Source organism: Fukomys damarensis, unplaced genomic scaffold, assembly GCF_012274545.1.
Source record: "Fukomys damarensis isolate Sample0158 unplaced genomic scaffold, DMR_v1.0_HiC HiC_scaffold_7, whole genome shotgun sequence".
NCBI lineage: Eukaryota > Metazoa > Chordata > Mammalia > Rodentia > Bathyergidae > Fukomys > Fukomys damarensis.
The window spans coordinates 31,716,161-31,740,325 of record NW_022900919.1 but is presented as its reverse complement, the minus strand read 5'-3'; the positions used below and the strand labels follow the sequence as shown (position 1 = coordinate 31,740,325).

At 36.2% G+C, this 24,165-nt stretch overlaps 1 protein-coding gene and 1 pseudogene across 1 annotated transcript in view; one reads left to right on the top strand and one right to left on the bottom strand.

Annotated features, from left to right (window-relative positions):
* The window catches only part of Macrod2 (mono-ADP ribosylhydrolase 2), a 1,911,462-nt gene that overhangs the window by 1,196,140 nt on the left and 691,157 nt on the right, over positions 1-24,165 (top strand). The gene's annotated exons all lie outside the window — the stretch shown is intronic.
* Positions 10,481-10,622, bottom strand: LOC117285241 (annotated as a pseudogene).

Below are 24,165 nucleotides of genomic sequence, written 5' to 3'. Positions count from 1 at the left end.
ATTTGTTTATATTTTTAATAAATTACTTTTTAACAAATGGAATTTTAGGCATGATCACATCAATGGATTGTCAGTTACATTTTACATTTACTTTAAGGCTTTATTTATGTATTAAAAGACTATTTATGGGGCATAATCATGAAGGTAGTTACCAGTTTCACCGTGTCTTCTGGATGCCAGGCATCATGTTTTATAATTTTCATTTATTAAGTCATTTAATTCTTCTACAACCCTGCTATGATTTTTACTTTTAAAGAAGTAAAGCTCAGAAAGTTTAGACGCTTTCTCCCAGGTCTCATAGTCATGAAGTTGCAAGTGTGAGAATTTAAATTCAAACTTTTGATCATGAGTTTATGTTCTGACACTTACACCCAGCATATACCCTCCACAGAAACAGTGAATGAGACTATCATTGTGATATTGCCAGTAACTGGAAGTGATAGAAAGTGAAGCCCACTTTAACAGGGTTTGCTATTGGTTATTCTCTTGACACTGCCACCCCTAAAGCAAATTATGTATAGGTGTGTGGATGTGTGGATGTGTTTGGGTACTGGGCGGGAGGTTGGTAAATTTTGTCCTAATTTATTGGCATCTTTCCCTTTGTAGTTTGTAAACTCCACATTGTAGACTACCTCAAGAGTCATTACTTAGAGATACAGCGACTTACTGTGTAAAACAGCCAGGGTCATTTAAATCTTTTAGGCAGAAAGCATTTAGGTTTTCTTGTTTCTGGTTACTGGTAACAAATCTTCATTAAATCTTAAACACAGCATAAACAAAGCATGAACAGATTGTGAATGCTTCCTAATTCAACAAAGAGAGATTACAGCTTTGCAGATGCTGTTAAACTTTGAACAGACCCTGAGGATGTCATTTTAAGGCCCATAGTATTCTCATGTATTTTGGCCTCTCTAAATCAGATTTTCCCAGAAGAATCAATATTGTCCCCAGATTATGCATTTTTGTTTAAAGTTGTCTGGACATAGATTCATGCTTCTATGGCCATCTGCCTTATCTCCCATGCAAGGCAATCGATAGTGCTTTAACCCAGTCACATCCCTGGTGCTGCTCATGCAGATTTCACACCCACTGTATCTGTACAATAGGAGGAAATAAGAGCAGAGACAAGGCAAAGCACATGAAAGCACATATATTGGGACCGAGTTGGAGACTCATCTGATCACTGCTGGGTCCAGCTATGGATGTGTGTGGAAATCTACATGTTGTCTGAATGAGGGAGAAAACTTGTCTAGAGAGAATCCAGATAGGGGTGTTCATATGTCAAGATGTCATTCACTTGAGAAAAGAGGAAGATTTGAGTAGTAAAATCTAGTTTTTCTTTGGGACCAGCCTTACATTATAAGACAGCATTTATGGCGCTGCCTTCCTGGTATGGCTCATTTACTCTTGGCATAGCCCATGATGTTGATATCCCTCTTGATACAGCCCCTCCAACAGATTTGATGTATGGCCCAGACAAACTATTATCACAATTTCTTCCTTTTTTCTATTTATCTTCCTCCTGCTTTTTTATTTAGATCATTTACTTTTATTAATGTAGTTTAAGGCATTGGCCTTGCTTTCAGTCTGAGAGTTAGTTTCACAGAGTTAGTTACTTAAAGCCTCAGACATTAGTAACTCATATTTATACCTTGTAAGGATGCGCATCATTTTAAAGGCATCATGTTTTATAATTTTCATTTATTAAGTCATTTAATTCTTCTACAACCCTGCTATGATTTTTACTTTTAAAGAAGTAAAGCTCAGAAAGTTTAGACGCTTTCTCCCAGGTCTCATAGTCATGAAGTTGCAAGTGTGAGAATTTAAATTCAAACTTTTGATCATGAGTTTATGTTCTGACACTTACACCCAGCATATACCCTCCACAGAAACAGTGAATGAGACTATCATTGTGATATTGCCAGTAACTGGAAGTGATAGAAAGTGAAGCCCACTTTAACAGGGTTTGCTATTGGTTATTCTCTTGACACTGCCACCCCTAAAGCAAATTATGTATAGGTGTGTGGATGTGTGGATGTGTTTGGGTACTGGGCGGGAGGTTGGTAAATTTTGTCCTAATTTATTGGCATCTTTCCCTTTGTAGTTTGTAAACTCCACATTGTAGACTACCTCAAGAGTCATTACTTAGAGATACAGCGACTTACTGTGTAAAACAGCCAGGGTCATTTAAATCTTTTAGGCAGAAAGCATTTAGGTTTTCTTGTTTCTGGTTACTGGTAACAAATCTTCATTAAATCTTAAACACAGCATAAACAAAGCATGAACAGATTGTGAATGCTTCCTAATTCAACAAAGAGAGATTACAGCTTTGCAGATGCTGTTAAACTTTGAACAGACCCTGAGGATGTCATTTTAAGGCCCATAGTATTCTCATGTATTTTGGCCTCTCTAAATCAGATTTTCCCAGAAGAATCAATATTGTCCCCAGATTATGCATTTTTGTTTAAAGTTGTCTGGACATAGATTCATGCTTCTATGGCCATCTGCCTTATCTCCCATGCAAGGCAATCGATAGTGCTTTAACCCAGTCACATCCCTGGTGCTGCTCATGCAGATTTCACACCCACTGTATCTGTACAATAGGAGGAAATAAGAGCAGAGACAAGGCAAAGCACATGAAAGCACATATATTGGGACCGAGTTGGAGACTCATCTGATCACTGCTGGGTCCAGCTATGGATGTGTGTGGAAATCTACATGTTGTCTGAATGAGGGAGAAAACTTGTCTAGAGAGAATCCAGATAGGGGTGTTCATATGTCAAGATGTCATTCACTTGAGAAAAGAGGAAGATTTGAGTAGTAAAATCTAGTTTTTCTTTGGGACCAGCCTTACATTATAAGACAGCATTTATGGCGCTGCCTTCCTGGTATGGCTCATTTACTCTTGGCATAGCCCATGATGTTGATATCCCTCTTGATACAGCCCCTCCAACAGATTTGATGTATGGCCCAGACAAACTATTATCACAATTTCTTCCTTTTTTCTATTTATCTTCCTCCTGCTTTTTTATTTAGATCATTTACTTTTATTAATGTAGTTTAAGGCATTGGCCTTGCTTTCAGTCTGAGAGTTAGTTTCACAGAGTTAGTTACTTAAAGCCTCAGACATTAGTAACTCATATTTATACCTTGTAAGGATGCGCATCATTTTAAAGCATTAATTCCTAATGTGGTAGCATATTGTAACTATTTTAACCAACTTGGAAACTAATGTTTTAAACTAATGTTGAATATGTCTTATTGCCAGAGATAGTGATTTAATTGCAGGAAAATTTTAAAAGTCTCCCAGGAATTCCTAGGTGCAACCAAGTTTGGAAACTTCTGATGCAAACTTTCAATTCAAAGTGTGCTCTATGGCAGTAGTATCACTTGTAGTATCACTTGAAATGCAGATGCTTGAGCTCCACCCAGACAAACAAATCTAGATCCTGCATTTTAAGAAGATAGCTGGATGGTTCATATGCACATTAAGAAAGTGTTTATCTAATTCTATTTATTAGTCCCGTTATTTACAGGTTGACCAAAAATTAAATATTTTTGTTAATTTTTATAAGATAACAGGAAATATAAAAATGACAATTTTATCAAGTTTATTCAATACAGGAGTCAAATGGTTGAAATGACCTGAGCAACACTCAGGAATAACTGTTAAGTGATTAAATACTTCAATTTAACTTTTGTTAAATTCCACTTCCTCTTTTCTTGAGTTTTAAGAAGGAGGCACTGTCCTATCAGTGAGGCTCAGACCACATGTGAGGAAAATGCACTGGGGCACGGACACATGGGTGAGTTAAGGCTAGTAAATGACAATTTCAGTGGTGTCAGGACTAGATTCTAGGTTGCAGGGTCCAGTTTATCCTATCTCTCCTATGGTCCTCTTGATTCTATACCATGATGGGCACAGGAATTAGATGAAATATAGTTTTAGCTCTTTTCTGGCAAACCTAGGTTGGGAAAATGCATGCAATTTGCACTAGAGACCAAAATAAAGCTCCTGTTCCGTGTCTTTGAGTTAATTTCCTTCCCTCACCTAAATGAGCTCGTCTAGAGAAGGTGGAGATATGAGTGGGGAAATCCTTCCCTGGTTAGCTCATCCCACCACGGCAGAGGAGGTTTTATTCAACTGAAGAACCATGTCAGAGGAGAGAGAGCTATCGAATGGTGCCAATTGTGCAGGAGTAGCAAGACGTCACTCCTTCACTGGAAGACAGGGCATATGATTCCTGGCAGTTCCTCTATTAGCAGCTAAAATGCAGGGAGAGGATTTGAGTAATTTCTCATATCCGTGTAGGTTGATTAGGACTAAGGAACACACATCTGCCAGGCCTCCCCAGGAACACTGGTTAGAATGTCCAGGAACCAGTCTGCAGAAAGGGGACATGGGACAGAAAAACAAAGCTAGGGCAAGGCCCTGGATGACAGGTGCAGACAATCAGAGGCAGCAGCTATAGGAGCAGCCTGTGGTCATGGTCACCAACCTGCATTGTTCCCAGATGGTGTTTGCTCTCACGTGTCTTTGTCTTCTTCTACTCAGGGAAATTGGACTTGTTTAGGAGTCTTGGCTTTCAGACAGCTCACACTTGGTATATCAGAATCTTATTATTGGGTAGAAGTAAGTGGAGGTACTGGCTGGCTTTCTCAGATCAGTGGCTGTATTTTTTTCTTCCACTTGGAAATCTTGAAATTGTATATCTGAAAGAAGTGATTTCTCTTTCAGAGACATTGCCTAGAAAAGGTTCAGAAGAGAAAGATCAATAAGCAAACATCTAGATTTCCCCATCCAACTATTGTGAGGCCTGAACATTCTCTTACATCTAATTTTTCCTCTTAATGTACTGGTGTGCAAAGGTGGTAGTCTTAAGCTCACCAAGATAGAATAGTGCAAAACCTAAGCAACAGTCACCAATCTCAAACACACGAACTGAAACACAAGAAAACTGCATCTCTGCTCCCTTTCTCCCTCCAAACTCACAACCATGTTGACATTTGTCAGCAGTGATCCACATCACTTCCCTACCATGCCTATGCTCCTGGCTCCCAGCATCTGGCCAATGGCTCCATTGAAACCTCTCTTTCAAAGGCCACATGTAGCCTCCTCATTGCCAAATCCAAAAGCCTTTCCTCAGCTTCAGCTCATTTAATCTTTTTCTGAGGCCATTTACTTGACATTGTTGACAATATTTCTTTTCCTTTTTTCCCCAGTGGTCAAACATTTAAGCTTTGAAATCATATAGATCTGAATTTAAATCCTAACAATACTGCTTATAATGTGACCGGACAAAGACACACAGATATACATGCACACAGAGAACATATCAAATATGTATTTTTTATTCTTCTTTATAGATCACATTTTATATTCTTCTCTGCTTCTTGTCTTACTCACTTAAGCACGTTATAGAAATGACTCCAACTCATTCTTTTAAATATGAGAGTACCAAAGATTATGCAACCACTGCTGCATTGATGGAAATTCCATTTGTTTTCAGACAATCTCAGTCTAAGCTGGTGATTTTGTATTCTAGCTGGATCAAAGGCATGTATATATTTAATTAATATTTAACAGGTATGTTTGATTTTAATGGATATTGCCAGATGTCCTTCTAAAACAGTTGTACCCCTTCACATTCCACCAAAAATGTCCCAGTAGCCCTTCCTCAAAGGATTAACCGTTCTTTTAAAAACTTTTACAAATCTCATGTATGTCCTAACTACCACAGAATCTGAGCATCTTTTCAAATGTTTATTTGCCATTTGTATGTTGGGTTCTGTGAACCTGGTTATCTATACCCTTAATCAAGTTCCTAACCTCTCTGAGCTTCAGCTGCACCACAATGTTATTATGAGGATTAAATAAAATGGAGACTGCCCAAAACATGGCATTAACAAAGTCCTTCATAAATGGAAGCTAGGATTGTTTTAAATATCTTTTTTCTTATTCAGTATCTCCATCCTCATATGAACAATTTTCCCCAACATTGTACTTCTTCCTGACACTGCATCTGCTTACTCTGAAAAACCTCAATCACTTGCATCATTTTGATTTTACAAATTCTGTTCTCCTGAAAAATAAATCTGATGCCCAATTTGGACTTGTTTTCAAGTTCAGAATGTCAATATCCTGCTGGATCCTACAGCTCCATCTTGCCATTGCCTTCCCCATCTCCAAGCAGGAAAATTCAGGCTCCTAAGAAGAGCCGCATCACCCCACCCCCACCCCCATTCTCTCCACGTTCCTAGAGCCACCCTTTCCTCCCAGATTTTTGGATGCAAGTCTCAAAAGCATCCTGCTGCCTTGATCTAGACGCGCGTTTTGGTGCTCCCCGAATTCAGCTCCTGAACCTCACTTCTGCAGTGACTCACGCTTGTCTCTCCTTTCTCACTCCCACTACTTCTGTACTAGTTCACTTCGTCAACAATTAAAATAGCTAACTCTTCAGTCTTTTCTCAGCCAACCAAATTATATATAAAGAGCAAAATACATGAAAGATGGGTAATAGGAAGTAGGGAGGTAGATCTTTCTCAAATGGGAAGAGGATCAAGAGATGGAGGAGAGTGAGGGAGGGAGGAGAAGGAGATAAAAAAAGGATGCAATATGTGTCACATATGTGTACCAATTCCGCACAAGGAATATAAACATTATGTACTGCAAAAATGTACTAGTAATCTAGTCAGATACTGTGACAAATTAACATAAATCTGTGAGAACAGTGGTTGGACTAATTAGAAGCTCTGATAATTTCTGTAATTATATATACATATATATTATATACAGTATGTATATATGTACAATACAGCATACAATACATATCATATAGTAGATATATGTATATAATATATATAATATATGACACTCTCAGTATCATATGCAGTAGCTTTATGGTGTATAAATAATGCTTATTACTGAAATGTCCTAATAAGCAGCTACAGACAGTAATGTATAAAAAAAACCCTTTTTTACTCCCTCTCAATTTTATTACCCATTGCTTCTTAACTGTTTTGAAAATAATTATGTTTCTCTTTTCTTTCTTTGTGCACATTTAAAGAAATTGCAGACATACTAGTAATTCTATTTTTCTATTTGTTCTTTTCCCCTTAGCTCACAGTGTTAATCGGACATCCTTCTATTTTAATACATTTTCATTTGCCTCATTCTTCTTAATTACTTTCTATTATTTCTGTGAAGGAGAGTATCATAAAGTATTTAGATAGTTTCCTGCTGATGGACATTTAGGTCGCTTCTAATTCTCTTTCTAATTTAATGATCAGTTTCCTTAATGAAGAAGAAGGAGGGAAAATGGTTATTGCATGATTGTGTTTTTGTCAAAAAACATTAACTACTCAAGTATTTCACAGTTGACTCTGCATGTATATGAAAAATTCTCTACCAAACAAATTATTTTGTAGTTCACTCTTTCCAAAATGAGCATCTGGACCTGGATACCTATCAAGAATTCCGTTTTAGTCCAAATAACAACTCACATGTGCTGAGTGCTTACTAAGTATAGGGCCCATGGTAATTGCTGTATATAAATTATCTCATTTAACCCTCCCAGTAGTACTAATGGCAAGTAATGGTATGTTATGCTCGTTCTGCAGACACAGAAACCAAGCAATTTGCTTGTCATTACATAAGTTTTAAGAGTTAGGAAAGAAAATTTGAACACACACAAACCTGAGGTAGAAGTTGTACTCTTAAATTTTCTGAAGGTACAGGAGAGTCCTTTTACAGGGTCCAGTTTCTTCCTCAACTCCCCATGTATGTGACACTTTAACTGAGGGAGAGAAGAGAGTATAATCTTGTATCCATCCACAATATTCCAGTAGCCCTTCCTCAATGTATTAATGGTCCTTTTAAAAACTTTTACAAGTCTCATGTATGTCATAACTAGTACAGAATTAGAGCATCTTTTCAAATATGCCAAGAGTATAATCTTGGCTGTTCCCCAAAAGATATTGGTAGGCATAGCAAAGAGAATGTTCACGTCTGTGAACTTGGGAGTCCTATAGTTCTTCCAAGTTAGCAGCTCAGTGCAGATCTCGAGATAAAGTTTATGTTTGTGCAGGCCCATAGGCTGTGGTGGAGAGAGCCTCAGACTCTCAGGATTTAGATTTGCTTGACCCTTTGTGCAGTCACGAGTCCTCTCTCAGAGATCTACTTGGTCTACTTGGACTCCGAGGGGCATTTTTGATATGAAATAACTTCACATTTGCAGAAAAATTTCAAAAACAGTGCAAGTACAAAGAACTCTACCTGCTGTTTACCTTCCACACGGAAGGTGCAGATGTTAATATGTTGCATGTTTGCTTTGTTTCTCTCTCCGTCCACTTCACCTCTACACACATATGTGTGTATTTGTGTGTATGTGATGCGTGTGTGTGTAGGGGTATGCATATGTGTGTATTTAGTACATATCATTATATTATTGTTTTATTTCTCAAATAAGTTGCAGAAAAATTTCAAAACAGTGCAAGTACAAAGAACTCTCCCTGCCGTTTACCTTCCACACAGAAGGTGCAGATGTTAATATGTTGCATGTTTGCTTTGTTGCTCTCTCCTTCCACTTCACCTCTACACACATACGTGTGTATTTGTGTGTATGTGATGCGTGTGTGCGTAGGGGTATGCATATGTGTGTATTTAGTACATATCATTATATTATTGTTTTATTTCTCAAATATTTAGAAATACCAACATAATGCCTCTTTATCACTAAATATTTCATTGTGTATTTCCAAAAAACAAAGACACCCTTTTATATAATCTAGTATGATAATGAGTATCAGAACATTAATATTGATGCCCGTACTGTTATTTAATGTATGTACTTCAGTCAAACTTTACCATCTCAATAATATTCTTTCTGATACAGTATTTCCTTCTGGTCAACTAACATATTCAAGATGAAATTCGTTGTCTTTTTTTTTTTTTTTTTTGGATCTTCTAAAATAAGGAAAGGTTTTTCAGCCTGTCTTTTGTAACTTTGCCCCTAGCCCTTTATTAAATTTTTAATTTTTAATTTTGAGACAGTCTTGCTAAGTCAACTAAGTTTCCCAGGCTGGGCTCAAACTTGTGATCCTCTGGCCTGAGCCTTTTAGAACGCTGGGATTTTAGGTGTGCACTGCCATGCCCAACTTCTTTTGTGACATTTTTAAAGAGGATAAGCCAGCTGTTTTTCCTTTGTTTTTCTTTTTCTGATAGTTCTTTGTGGCTTTTTTGCATTGTGCATTTTTTTTTTCAGGAATATCACAGAGTAATGCTATATCTTGGTGTATCTTGTTGGGAGGTGTGAGATCTCTGTCTCACTACTGGTAATAGTAAGTGTTGATACCTGATTAGGATGGCTTCTGCCATGCTTTTCCCTTAAAGAGCTACTATTTTTCCCTTAATGATTTTGTTTCATTTGGAGAGATACTCTGAGGCAATGTATTAATATGATTAAAATATGGTGAATATTTAAGTTTTTAAAAATTATCATGGCAAAAGACAATCACCATTAATCTACCTCAAGATAAAAGAAAACAAGCTGAAAACCACTCAATTACAACATAAGATAAAAATACAGTGCATATTTGAAATTTAAAAATATTTTCAAACGAGACATGTTGCCATCAGTCTCCTTCAGGGTGCTTCCCCACTTTTCAATGCACTTATCCCACTGTTCTTGTCACTTTGTGAAGCAGTTCTGAAAGTCCTCTTCATGAGTATCTTTACTTGTGCTCTTGTGGCTGCCTCAATACCTCAATCAATTCAAATGTTTATTTTTCACTGTCATTTTGACTTTGGGGAATAGCCAAGAGATGTATGGTACCAGATCTGGTGAATAAGGTGAATGAAGACACACTGTGATGCTTTAACAACCCTGCTTTTCTTCTTGCTGGTACTCAGCAGCAGCATACATCATATTTTTTATCACATCTCATGAAGACTTTCAGAACTGCTTATGAAAGGAGCAGGAATGTGGGGATAAGTATGTTTGAAGCAAGAGGAAGTGTTTTGAGGGAGATTGTTGGCAATGCCTCTTTCAGTGTAATAATTTTTTTTTTTTTTTTTTTTTTTTTTTTTTTTGGTACTGGGGATTGAACTCGTGACCTTCTGCTTGCAAGGCAGAAGGTAGAACCACTGAGCTAAATCCCAGGCCCAATAATTTTTTATTTAAACATTCATAGTATATTTTCTTCACACCTTGCAAATATCCTGTTTACCATCAAACTTTTTACCAATAGTTTTAGAAGTCATTGATTAGTTTTATCTGAAGCATTGTCTTCGGTATTGCTGGGCAAATGAGTCCTGAGATTCTTGTTTTGCTATTTTTACCTATCATGGGCTTATTGGTCAGAAATATAAATTTATTATTTAATCACTTCAGTATGATAGCAATGTGTTCATCATTCACAATGGATCAGTCATTTTTAACTTTGCAAAGTACAATTATCATTACCATTTACTACTGAGATTAGAGGTAAGTATATTAAGAAAACAGCTCTTGACATACTGTTTCTTTAAATATATTTAAGTACAGTTTCACTTAGTAAAAAATATTTCTCAAATTCCCAAATGTTACTACACTTGATCTTAGCCAAAAAGGCTGAGAAGCTATCAAATTCCCAAATATTAAAGATGAAGGTGATAGACACTGAAATTTACACTCTATGAATAGCTTATTTATAGTTTAGGTCTACTCACCTGACAAATATCAAATATTAAAGTTCAAGGAAGACAGATAATTGAATTTATGATTGTTTTAAAGGGACAAATATAGAAATATCAACATGCAGCCCTTCTTGCTTGCAAAATGGATTCTCAGGATTAAATTCCTTTAGCACACATAACTAGTACTTTCTCTAGTGTTGGAGTCATGGTCCCACTCAGAGCTCAGCAGCTGCACCAGAGTCTTCAGGAAAGCATTGAGTCACGAGGGTCAGACTGGCTCGGTGAAGCCTCCTGTACTCTGATGTTCTTCCTAAAGTTGGGAAAGATATATTCTAAACAATTACTCTTAAGTTATAATTAGCTTTTTTTTTTTTTCCTCTTTGGGTTTTGAGTTTGTCACTTCTCTCCCCTAAAAATGCAATGTGGTTACAGACACATTCATTAAAGTTGGTCCACATTTCCACACATTTAACTTTTTTTTTTTTTTTTTTTATTACTACCTTCCTTCTGGATGGAAAATTGCAGGAGACAATTTGTAAAGATTGAAAAAATTTCCTCACTGAGAGTACAAATGCCTGTTTTCAATTACCAGTTTGGAAAATTCTTAAAAATTAAATGAGATCAAAATTAATTAGAGAGGAGGACAAAATCAGCTTCATCCTATTCAAGCTACATACACCAGTGAAAGTCAGGCCCTCAGTTTCTTTCTTTACTCTTCCCTCCTTTTTACAAGAGAAAGGGAGAATGTAATTGAGGAAAACAGCTGCTAATTCCCATACTAATTTGTGCATCATCTTGATTGGCACCTACAGTATTGTGTTAAGTAGGAGGAATCCCTTCCTCCCTCTTGCTTATAGATCTGACAATTTGTCCTGTCTTCTTTTAGTAATGGTAAGCACTAATTACTGTATTATTTGATTAATTTCTTAATTGGTAATTTAATTTAAGAAACTACTTAATATTAAAATGTATTCTTTGGATTAGAATACAATAGAAAGTAAGATACTTGGCTCAGGAGAAAATATGTTAGACAAGTAAAATATATAATGCTATGTATAAAGTATTATGGTGCCATGGGGAAAGAGCAATGGATTCTGTCAACAGAAGTAAAGGAAGGCTTCAAGAAGTGACATTTGTGCTGGGTATTAAAATATGAAAAAAGTTTATATAATGAGAGAAGATAGAGATTTTATGAGGAAAAATGTAGAACTGTTTAAAGATATGTGAAAATATAGTGTACAATACAAGGCTCATGGGAACATAAATGGTATAACATCTGTGGAAAGCAGTTTAACAGTTCCTCAAGAAAGTAAATATAGATTTACTTTATTACCAATCATATCTACTATGATACCTTAAAAAGTGGAGAACTTTTTTGAGACCGGAGTTTGAACTCAGGACCTTGAGCTTATAAGGTGGGCACAGAGCCACTGAGCTAAATCCTCAGCCTGAGAATGGGTATTTAAACCAATATATGTGTATAGATGTTCATGAAAGTACTATTCACAATAGCCAAAAAGTGGAAATAAACAAATTATGATACACAATGGAATATTTTTGTAGACATAAGAATGAATAAAATACTAACACATGTTTCATCATGAAAACAATCTCAGAACTTATGTTAAGCAAATGAAGTCACATGCAATAGGTCTCATGTAATATGTTTCTAATTTTATGAAATTTGTAAAGTAAGGAAAATCATACAGACAGAAATCAGATTGTTGGTTTCCAGGGCCTGAAGTAGAAAGAAAAAGAGATTAATTACCTTGGGGTGATGAAAGGTTTTGGAACTATGCAGATGTAGGGTTGATATTTGGAATTTACTAAATGCCCCTGAGTTCACTTAAAATGATTAACTTCTTTTACTGAATTTCATGTCAATCAAAACAAAAGGAAGCACAGCAGGTTTTATTTGATTTGTATTTTATTAGATTAGTTGGTGAAAGGGGATCTAGAGCCAACAGACCTGGGTTCAAATTTCTGATTCGATTATTTTACTAATTTCATATGTTAGGATAAACTCACCATTACAGCTAAATGTTGTAGGAATTAGATTAGCTAAGCTAAGCATGTATTAGTTATTAATTAGTATTTATTAAATACTAGCTTCCCTAGTATGTATATATATATATGTATATACATACTACATATATATACATATATATATTTGCTTTAACATGATACATGTGTATTTGTAATGTGACAATCTATTGTATACATTCACATGTAGAAAAACGTTATCATCAAGAATGTGCTCTCTAGGTCACTTGTGTTTCTGTGTTTGTCTTTTGAGAAAAAAGATGTTAATATGTGATTTTTTTTTCTAAACTAAAACCTCAATATTCAGGTTTAATTGCAGTGTTAGCACTTTGTGATAAAAAGTGGGTTTGGGGTTGCAGTTTGTCATTTGGTCTCTGAAAGGTTTGCTATCACTGTTGTAGGTCCTCATAGTATTCCTCTCCTGTCACCCAGCAAATGGAGAAATCCACATGATGAATCACATATGGAATGTTTTTATGAGATGGTTTTCTGGATATAGGAATACAACATCCTCCCACCCTTCCATGCTCCATTGGCCATAACTTAGTATCATTACCCTATCTAGCTGCAATATAGGTTAAGAAATGTAAATTGTGTGTCTCAGGAAGAAAACAAAGATTTTGATAAGAAAACACCTCTTCATATCTTGTGTATTATCATGTACACAAGAGTGTGTTTCTAGTTCAATATCTAATAAAAGGCACTCAATGAAAATAAACTCCCTTCTTTGTGAGTGGAGAAGATTCAGCACAGCTTCAGGAGAGGTATCTCAAAATTCATGGCATCCCGATGTAGGACCATTAGCTGTGGCCCCGTGGTGAAGTCAATTGGTGTGTCTGCCAGGCAGACATTCAGCAGATTTCTTTCTGGGCTCTGTGCCTACTTGTGCTCTTCTTGTCTTGTGTTTTGGAACTTTCCTTGAATTTGGTCCTGGTCACTTTCCCAGTGCTTAATTGGAGTTTGCCCTTCACACACAGCTTGTTCACCTCTCCTTTGTGCCTGTCTTACTTCTGGATTTGGCCTCCTTACTGGACTCTTCCTAGTCTTTGGCTTGGGATCTCCACCAAGACGGTCCAGAAACTTCCCTTTTTCCATTTTTCATTTCCTAGTCATACTTTGAAGACTTATAATTTGACCATATTAATTTATTGGTTATAATTGTTGAAATTTTTACCTCTTCTAAACATCCTATAATTAGCTGATTTTTGAAGAGATCTTTAAAGAATTATTTTTATGAAGACCATCTGGCAAAACAAATTAATCTCCAAGGAATATTAATCAGACTAATTGCTAATATCCTCCTTGATTGTATTAGTTATAGATTGGGAAATGCTCATGATGTATATTAATTTTTATATACTGAGAGAGCATTCTCTTTTGTCTTTCAATTTGCATTTATGATATATGTGTGTGGTGATATAAAAAGATACGTTTTCCATTTTTCAAATGATTTATTTGTCATTAGATCAGATCACTACGCACAATTTTAGAACTCAGGATTTGAAATTTATTTAAACTCATTGTTAGTGTCTCAGTTTCATGATTCTTAAAATGGTTTTATGATTTCTGTAGCATTGGAAACCTATTTTTTAAATATAAAAAACAATTGCCAGTGCATTCAACTTAATCAAAGATGGCAAATAGGTGTAATTTTATATGCCAATGGATTGATAGTAACTGCTTCAACTATATTGTAGAGGAGAATTTGGAGGCCTGTATGGGAGGAGAATATTTACCACCAGCACACATTATGTCCCTGTAATAGACTGAGTAGTGATTCATAGAAAATAAGCATCTGAGAATAAAAGTCATTTTTTCCCACAATGACAACGTGAATTTAAAAGTAATATAAGATTGATTAGAATCAATCTTTAGGAAAAACCTTAGTTCTTTATTGCAATCTCTTTGTCCTAAAGTGGTTAAGTAAAATTTATATTTATGAGTCAAAATTTACAAGCATTTAGCTTGAGTCAATTATTTATTTCTAGAAGTGAGTTAGCATTTTCAGTCAGAGTAATTTAGGTTTCATGATTGATTTGTTTCTGTGGCTTTTAATTACATATTTGCATACAATACAGGCATTTTCCCTAAATTTAGTGGTAGATTAGTTTTACAGTTGTGTAAGACCTCAGGATCTTCTTTTCCTTGGTTATGGTTTTTATTTTTATAACTGATGCATGAACGAAGTGTGCATATGAAGACTGTGACCTGTGAGTCTATGAAACATATTTATTAAAGGAAATTTGCTATCAAAAGGATTTTGCTGGGAAGTCACATCTAAATTCTGTCCCTGCTTCTTTGCCAATAAGCCTTATGACTGAGACCAAATTACTCCATAGTCCCCATTGGTCTCAGCTATAAAAAAAAAAAAAGGGTAGGATTCAGTTTTCAGCTAGAATAATGCTTTATGTTAATGCTAACATTTCTCCTTCCCCCTTGGAGGCTTGCATAATTTGATGCTGCTACTCATTGAGCACAAGGGGGCAGTACTTAGCAGATTGCACCCTTTATTTCTTCTTGACAAATAGCCAAATTCCTTGGCATCTTGGAGCTTTTATTCTTGATTCGCCTTCCATAATTGACAGATACATTTGATAGGCCCATTGGCTTGCAGTAGAATGTTACTCTTAAAGGTAAAGTCTATAATTCTTATAGGAACAAATCCACAGTTTCAATTCTTACAGCACAAGTATATAGAAATATTTTATCTGTCATTGTTGAAACAGCTGGAGACTTTTCAGACTTATCTAATTTTCTTTCCCTTGAAACTTTATATTTGGTGAGGACTTTTAAAGAAAACCTGTATACAGTAACCCAGAAGCATCCTCAACTGAATGGGCCTAAAAATGAACTAATTTTGCCCCCACCATTTGCTATTCATTTATGCATATTTATTTAACTTGGTGAATGATTCTATCATGCAACTTCTGGCATGTACCATGAACCTGAGAGTCAGCACATTTGACTTTCCCTTTCCCATGTCTCTCCATTTCTTGCCTGCTTATGATTGATTCTATGTCCTCTGTAGTTTTACCATCTGCCCATTGCTCTCCAATGGAAGCATCTGTGACTCTAGTGTCTTCTCTCATCTGGGCCTTTGCTAGTGTCCTCAGCTGTGCCCCTAATTCTTATCACACCACATCCCACATCCGTCTTTGCCTGCACTGCTGTACTATAGGTAGGATTCTCAGTGGCTAGAAATATATCCTCTTTCTTCTTTTACTGTACAAATTGGAACATTTGGCCAAAATCAATGATCTGTTAAGGTACAAGACAACAGTTTCTTAGTTAAAAATACTTACAAAATGGAAATCATAAAAGCCTGTCACAAGTAAGGCTAGGAATACGCCTGTGTTTGTTCATGGCTTGTACCATGTGGGCCTCTTCATCATATTAAATCCCTTTCTATTTTAAATTTTGACTTATCATTATGCTTTTGTTCTTATATTTATTTGAGGTGGTGGTGGGGTATGCTTTAAGGAAGCTCTGGGAAAACAAGTGTTAAATTCTAAGCTATGATTTGGTAACCTTCATAGTGAAATATGCCACTATTTAACAGATCACTGTTGTGCTCTGGACAGCTATACCCCAGGAGAGAAGAGGTGTTTGTTCCGGAATCTAATCAAGCCATGGCCTGTCTGCATCCTAACTTATGTGGTATAATCACTTGTATCATTCATGGCTTGTCTTTCATTAATCAGAGCTACTGCAGGTAACAAGGGAACCGGGAATCCATTAGTGTGACATATGGTGGCCTTTTCCAATTTTTGGATGTTTGGAAGGTTTCGAGATTTTGTCTCAAACATACAAGAGCTGCTCAATGACTTTGATTTTAGCACTTAATATCCCCCCATTTTCTGTCTTAGTACAGTCATAAGCCACATAACAATGTCTTTGTTAGGAGTGAATTGCACATATGACTGTGGTCTCATAATTATTATGTTATTTAGTGACATTGTATGCTTCTTAGTTTGTCTAAGTGCATTGTACAATGTTTGTACAATGATTAAATTGCCCACCTACACATTCTCAGAATATGTCCTTGCCAAGTGACACATGACTTGTATTTAGATTCTTAATGTCCCTTGTGATGTTTTTATATCCATCATATTCAAGTAGAACTGTTTGATTTGCTGCTTTATCTGGGCCTCGTATATCTAACTCTAGAGAACAACTATAAAAGAGGAAGAAACTATCTTAATTGCAAAAGTGATGAATGAGGTAGGCCATCAAGGCTATTTTTCATACTTGTAGATACTGAAAATGCATTTGGATTGTTTTCAGAACAAAATGAAAAAGTTATTTTGAAAAAAAAGTTATAAATTTGGCCACTGGAACTTTCTTCATAGATACTTACCTTGATAACAGCATTTATCTTTTCTAGTCTCATATAACAATGTTTTTTCTCCTTTAAAATTGGATTTTTTAATAAGTCTAAATATTCCAACTCTATGCACAGCCCCTTCTTCCTCTCATGACAACTATAAATGTATTAAAATACAATCATTCCTTTTATGCATGGGGGATATTTTCAGGACCCCTTGTGGATAATGAAATCCAAGGATGCTCAAGTCCTTATATAAAGCGCCATAAGAAAATGTCATAATATTTCCATATAACCTACAAATATCTTTTCATGTACTTTACTTTATTTTTAGATTACTTATACTACCGAATGCAACGTGAAAACTGCGGAAATGTATTGTGTTGTTTAGGGAATAAAGAGAAGAAAAAGCATTCTATGTTTTCATTACAGATACGATTTTATTTTCTGAATAGTTTTGACTCTGGGTAGTTGAGTCTATAGATGCAGAATCCCAGGATGCAGAGGGCCAACTGTATGTGAAATAATGCTAAAGTATTGTGGGATTTTTTTTTTACCTTATTGAATAAGTAGATTTAAAAGACGTTTTATCTGTTTAACCAAAATTTGTTAGGACATATTTGTGGTACATAATGATTGCATTCATTGTGAGAAATTGGTGCATATACATATTGTGCTTTAATCCTATTTGACTTTTCTTTCCCCTTCCACCCTCGCATCTCCTCCCTCCCTATATCCCCTTTCATATCTGCATAAGACACCTAATTTTAAATTTTAAGAGTATGAAGATCTTATATTATTTTTAAGTTCTTACCAATTTATTTTTCTCTGCCTTCTCCCTACTGCCAACATATAGCCTTAAATATACGTTCTTTATAAACATTTTCAAAAGCAAATAATATGAGCCTTTGAAATCTTTCTCTCAACTATCTTGGAAGCAAAGTGATAAGTTCTGGACCAAAAATTGTGTTCATATTTTGGTGGAGCAAAAATAGGCTGTAAGACAAAAAACAAGAGAAAGCTGTGCATCCGGAGAGTACTTTGCTCACCTGTGTCCCCACCTGCATGACCAAGCATGAGTCGCTCTAGCTACAGGTGGCTGGAGAATGAAAGTGAGAAGATCCTGAGATTATACCGCAAGGCAGGACTGTTGCTACTCACAGCTGAGTAAGTAAATTAGTTCAATTTTTTTGAGAACAAGTTGGGGATATTGTAAGCTCCTAAAATAATAGGACAAAAATGCTTTGACTTTGACTCTTGGGGGGAACAAGACTATTTTTAATGCTGACTACTATATCTACATAGCTGAGCCCTCTGTAATAAAGACAGATTAGCTGGACAAAATCATATATCTTAGTTACTTTCTCATTGCTGGAACAGAATACCTGACATCCATAAGTTAAAGGAAGAAAGGTTTATTTTAGCTCAAAATTTGTAGGGATTTCAGTCCATACTCTTCTGGCTCCAAGGCTGGGTAGCATGGCTTAGGGGGCAAGGCAGAGAAGAAAAGAGTCCATGAGATGGCATGCAGGAAGCAGTGAAACTTTCTCTTTCTTTCCCTTTTTAATTCCATCCAGGTTAGAAGCCTATAGGTTAGTGCCACACACCCCAGGCTGGTTCTTCCCTCTAAGTTCATCAATACCCAGAACCATGCTAAGCCAATCAGTGGACTAATTGAGTATGACCAGCCATGATCCAGTATCACACACCCGTGATCCAGTCACTCCCCAAAGCCCACCTATAAATACATGAGGCTTGGGAAGACATATAGATATAAGACATAATAGCATGCAAATTTATTTAAATTTTACACTAGCCAGAAGCCTTCCTAAAAATGGAAAGAGCTGAACAAATGCTTAAACTTCTGTGTTTTTGTTAGGTTTAATGGAAAGTGGATATCTGAGGAGAAATATGGTTAAAGGACAAAAAAAAAAAAGGTATGCTCTAAAAGGTAATTAAACTGGAGAACCCAGCAAGACCTGTTTGTTCAGGTATTTTTCTGTCTTTTCTTCAGAGATAAGGCTATTCCTTTCTTCTTTGTATGAGGTTGACACCGTTCACAGGACATCATGAGCCACTTCTGTTCTAGGAAGCATCCAAATAGATCAAGATGCTACATTTTGGAGTAGCATGTCTTGAACCCCATTATGCTAATATGCTAATATGGTGATTATGTTTGATTTTCTACCCAGCCCCAATTCTCAACCTGAAATAGCTAAAGTTTATTAAAATAATATTTTTGTGTACCTACTATGTGCCAGGGATTATTCCCAGGCACTTGTAATATATCAGGTAACACAACAGTTGTCACTGTCCTTGTGGACTTTATAGATGTTAAATAACAAACAAAATAATTAAGATAATGGGCTGGGGATTTAGCTCATTGGTTCTGCTGCCTGCCTCACAGGCAAAAGGTCCTGAGTTAGATCCCCAGTACCAAAAATAAATAAATAAATAAATAATCAGAAAGACCAGATAGCACCTTGATATTTGAGAAAAAGCTAAAATAGGAAAGTTTTTCTCATCTACCTCTTCCCTTCTCTGCAGGTCTTTAGACTCTTATGTGGCAGGCCCCTTCCCTATACTCCTAGGAAAGAAATACGCTTGTCTCTGAAGACACAGGGACACAGAGAAGAACTTGAAATAAAAATCCCTGTGAAGTACTACTGGTTTATTACCATTATATCCAATATCTTTTGTGTAGTCCTACTTCCTCATAACTGTTCTCTCTTCATCAAAATTAGCACAAGCACACACAAGTTTACCTATTTCTTTGGGTCTTCATTTCTTTGTGAAGTCTCCTGTGTCACATAAAACTTATATTAAATAAATTTCCATTGTTTATCTGTGGGGGCCTCAGCTATGAACCTACTGATGGGTGAGGTAAAGAAAGCCTTTTCTCTCTCACACTGTGTTTTAACAAGCGCTCCAGAGGAGTCTGAGGCACAACAAACTTACATTGGATGAACACTGCTCCATATCACACATTCAGAAGTAGAAGACTTTTTCATTACTGTAGGCCCAGTGGCAGCTCCGGCTGTAGAGAGCCCTTCCATGATGGTGGTGGGAGATAATGGGAGATGTAAAAGGGCCCCCAGAGAGAGAAATGTGCCCCCAGCCAAGGTGTAATTAGTTATGAGGAATGAAAAAGATGATGGCGTGGAACAACCTGCTTCCAGGGCAATGAGAATTACACAGTAAGATCATTTCTGGTTTCAGGTTACATTTCCAATGAACTCAAACTGATATTAGTAATGACAGCAGGGGAAGAAAAAGGCCAAGAAAGTAAGCTATTTCAGAAACTGCCATCTGGATAGAAGTACAGTAGTCAACATCATAGAAGTGGAAGACTTCCTTTGAACTTCTGACTAATGAATGAAAGTGATAAAATTCAAACAGGGCTATTAAATCATCCTCTGAGATACCATTAAGTCATCAGGTTTTATAAGCTCAGAAGGCACCCCAAGTTAGAGCCAAAAAATAAAATTACTCTTCTCAGCAAGCTTCCTCCTGCCCTAGAGTAATTTCTCAGGTGGACCCATGTGACTTCTGCCTTTGGTTTCATCCTACCTGTGGATTATACAAAAGCCTCTGTATGTACTGCTGTCATACTTCTTCTCTCTGAAGATAAGGACATAATATTTCAGCTTTGATGCTTTGCAGGAATGGAAAACTGTGATTTCTTCTTAATGTCAAAAACCAGGCAAGGTTGTTAATACATAATTATCTAAAGCAGATGCTGTAACGCATGAGAATGCACTTTCAAGTTTGGGACAAGGGTTGCATTTGACTTCTCTTTCACAACTTTTCAAATGTGTTTCAGTTGTACTGCAGAATATCACACAAATAGCTGATGAAATCTATGTGGTAAAAACTTAAGTAGATTTATAATATAAAGAAGTTTTAAGCAAAAAATATTATCCATCATAGATTTTATTTTTTAATGTAAAATATCTGTTATCTTGAACATAATGAAGTCTGCTTGGCTGAATTATTAAATTATTCGTGAACAACACTCCTACTAAAGTTGATATGATTTTTTTGTAAATCAAAGTACTGTATTCATAACTTTATTAATTACAGTTACTTTCTAGAAAACACTGTACAAAAATTTATTAGTTGAAGAAGTAGCTAATATCAAAATATGCCTTAGGGATTTTATCACAAAAATTAGTAAAGGTAAAGAAAAAACAGTGTGAGACAGTTCATCCCTAATCCTTAAAACATAAGGCCTAAGGTCTAAACCATAAAAAATTTTATTTGAATAATTGCTCAGAATATTATTGGATGAGATCATCTTTCCAACCAACCTTTGTTTGAAAACATTTCTTCTTGTGTCAGTTTTGGGAACTCTTCTATATATACTCTTTTCTAAACTTTCTAACAGCACCAGTTTTCTCCATACATATATACAGAGACACACACACGCACATATACATACAAACACATGCTCATGCATAGATACTCAATTTCACCAGGGTCATTTACAGATGGTACACCAAACAAACCTTCTTATGTTCTTGACCTTTGATGTGACTTTTATATGTGTGCTATTTCTGCTGTAGCAATGAAAACTCAAATTGTATTTCTAGACCTGAATGGGAAGCCCCTACAGGAGTCTTATTTCTCTATTATAGACAAAATACTTCAGGTCATATATAATAGGCAAAAGCAAAGATCTTATCAGGATGAATTCAAAGTACTAAAGCAATAGGTTATGATTATGCAGTAAACTGGAAAAGATTGGACTGATCGAGTAGGCTGTCTTCAGGGTTGTTGACATGGGCGTTCCATTTTTGTTCGAGGACAGAATTTTAAATTTTCTTTTGTATGCAGAATAGGCAAAATTATATTTGCTGCTTAAAGCTATGGATTATTTAACATAGCTGAATAAATCCATTTAAATAATCTGGGAAGCGCACATAATAAAATAATGCATGTATTCCTTCAGCTTCATCAGTCTAAAGCTTATATTTACTCTAGATCTATAATTCCATATACTTGGGAGAAGGAAAATTTTATGGTCTAAAAATTCGACACAAGTAAAATTTATCCTGTGGTATAAAACAGAGATTTGAATTTGGGCCTCACAGGCCAGCATTGAAATTAAAATGTATCCAGTGAATGTATATGATTCATTTATAATTAATTTAGATGAGAATGAGCTTTAAAGATGGGTTTCTTAATGTAAACGTAGAGTACTAATGTTTTACAAAGGCAAATGTATGCCTGCATTGACTTCCTCAATGAAAAGATATTTGGGTTCCATATTATTCTTATTATTTATTTTAGTCTTTTGTCAGCTCTCCAGCTGTCCTTTGTAGTTGCTTTGGTGTGTATTTCTTCTATTGGTTTTTGTAAAGAAGCCATCCTTGCATGGCCTTTCTATGAATAGTAAATGTTCTTTTCTCATAGGGCATAATTTGAGACCACAGCCTCTTTTGCATAGTAACTGAGGTCACTTGTCCATGAAGTTAGAAGAAGGGGACATTCCTGGCAGGAAGAGGCAGGCCTCCAAATAGACAAAGGAAACTGAGAATGTGGCCTCTATTTGTTTATTTATTTATTTAGAGACAGGGTATAAGTAGTTCAGGCTGGCCTCAAACTCACAGTAATTCTCCTGCCTCAGCCTCCTGAGTACTGGGATTACAAGTGTGCACCAGCACACCTGGCAAGGAAGAAGTTGCCTTTAGCAAGGAGAGAGAGGAGGCTCAGCTTCTTTTGCTGCATCCTATTTCTTTTATTTACACTAGGACTAGTAATGGTGGGTAGAGGTAGTGAAACCAATGCAAAAGTGCTCTTTTGGTTTGGGTAGTGTGGAAAACTCACGAAGTCTTACAAGTCTTTCACGTAGGAACTATAAACTATTCACTTAGAGCAATGGTTCCCAGAATGTAGTCCACAGAACATCAACCTGGATATTTCACTTTCAAATTTTCTGGCTTCATCTCAGGCCAACTGAATGAGAAAGTTCAGGTGAAGGGCCAGCAATCTGTGCTTCAACAAAACTTACCAGTAATTGTAATGCATGTTTACCTTTGTAAACCACTGCTTTTTGGAGAATCCTCAGCTCTTTTCCTGTGTTCTTGTCCGGCTGAAAATCATTCAGGCTTCCTCACCAAGTTTCACATCCTCCCCTTTCCTCCATAGGGGATTATTTACTTGACAGGTAGGAGGTTCAGACATTATGAGGCAGAGCTGAGACAAAGGGGGAGGTGAAGGTAAAATGGATAGAATTTCCCCAGGAATTTGGAGGAGAACAATGTACGAAAGGGTGATTCAGGGAGTAGGGCGAGGGATGACAGACACAGTCTCAAATGCCTTCTGGGTTTGAATCAACTCACTCAACTCACTCACTTACAAGATGCACGCATGGCTTTGGTCCACTTATTGATTAGTCTTCCTGTGGCCTTAGCTTCTCCATCTATGAAATGCAAATAAAATAGTAGTAATTATCTCAGCATATTAGTAGATTCAATTAATTAACTTCTATCAAATGTATAGGGCAGCCCTCAATATCCGTTAGCTGTCTTTGCTGTATACAATATATTTTCTTCAAGCTTTTCAGTAAAAAAAAAGCAAAAAAAGAATTTCAGTGATTGGGCAATTCTTTGCTGGGTGCTTGCTTTGCTTAAAAGGTGCTTTTTGAGACTGAACCACATAGGTCACAATTTAAAGAGAGGTTCATAAGAAATATGGTTAGAGCAAGGGTAATGGAGTGGAAGACAAGTGGAAAGCTCTATTGCTACCACACTGTTGCAGGTTCTCAGTTTTCTTTCTGCTGCAACTCTGAAAAGTTCATCTCAAAACAGGAGCATGTAAGTCCTTTGTCCTCTGTTCTCTTATTAGCTCAGAGCTTTCTGTCTCCTAAGACATACTTTGTTTGTTTGCTTTTAATGTTGCTTTTATAAGGATGTGAAAGGATTTTCATGTGTACAAGTTTCAGAACTTGACGCTTTAGCTCTTGATCATATCTCCTTTCATAGAGATCCCCGTAATAGCTCTCTTAGTTTTTTCCCCGTTATGTAAAGATCCACTAGCCAATGACAACTTGACTCACCAAACTAAACATTTTTTATCCTTCCTTAGTATTAATGATAAAATAATAAAAAATTATGTACTG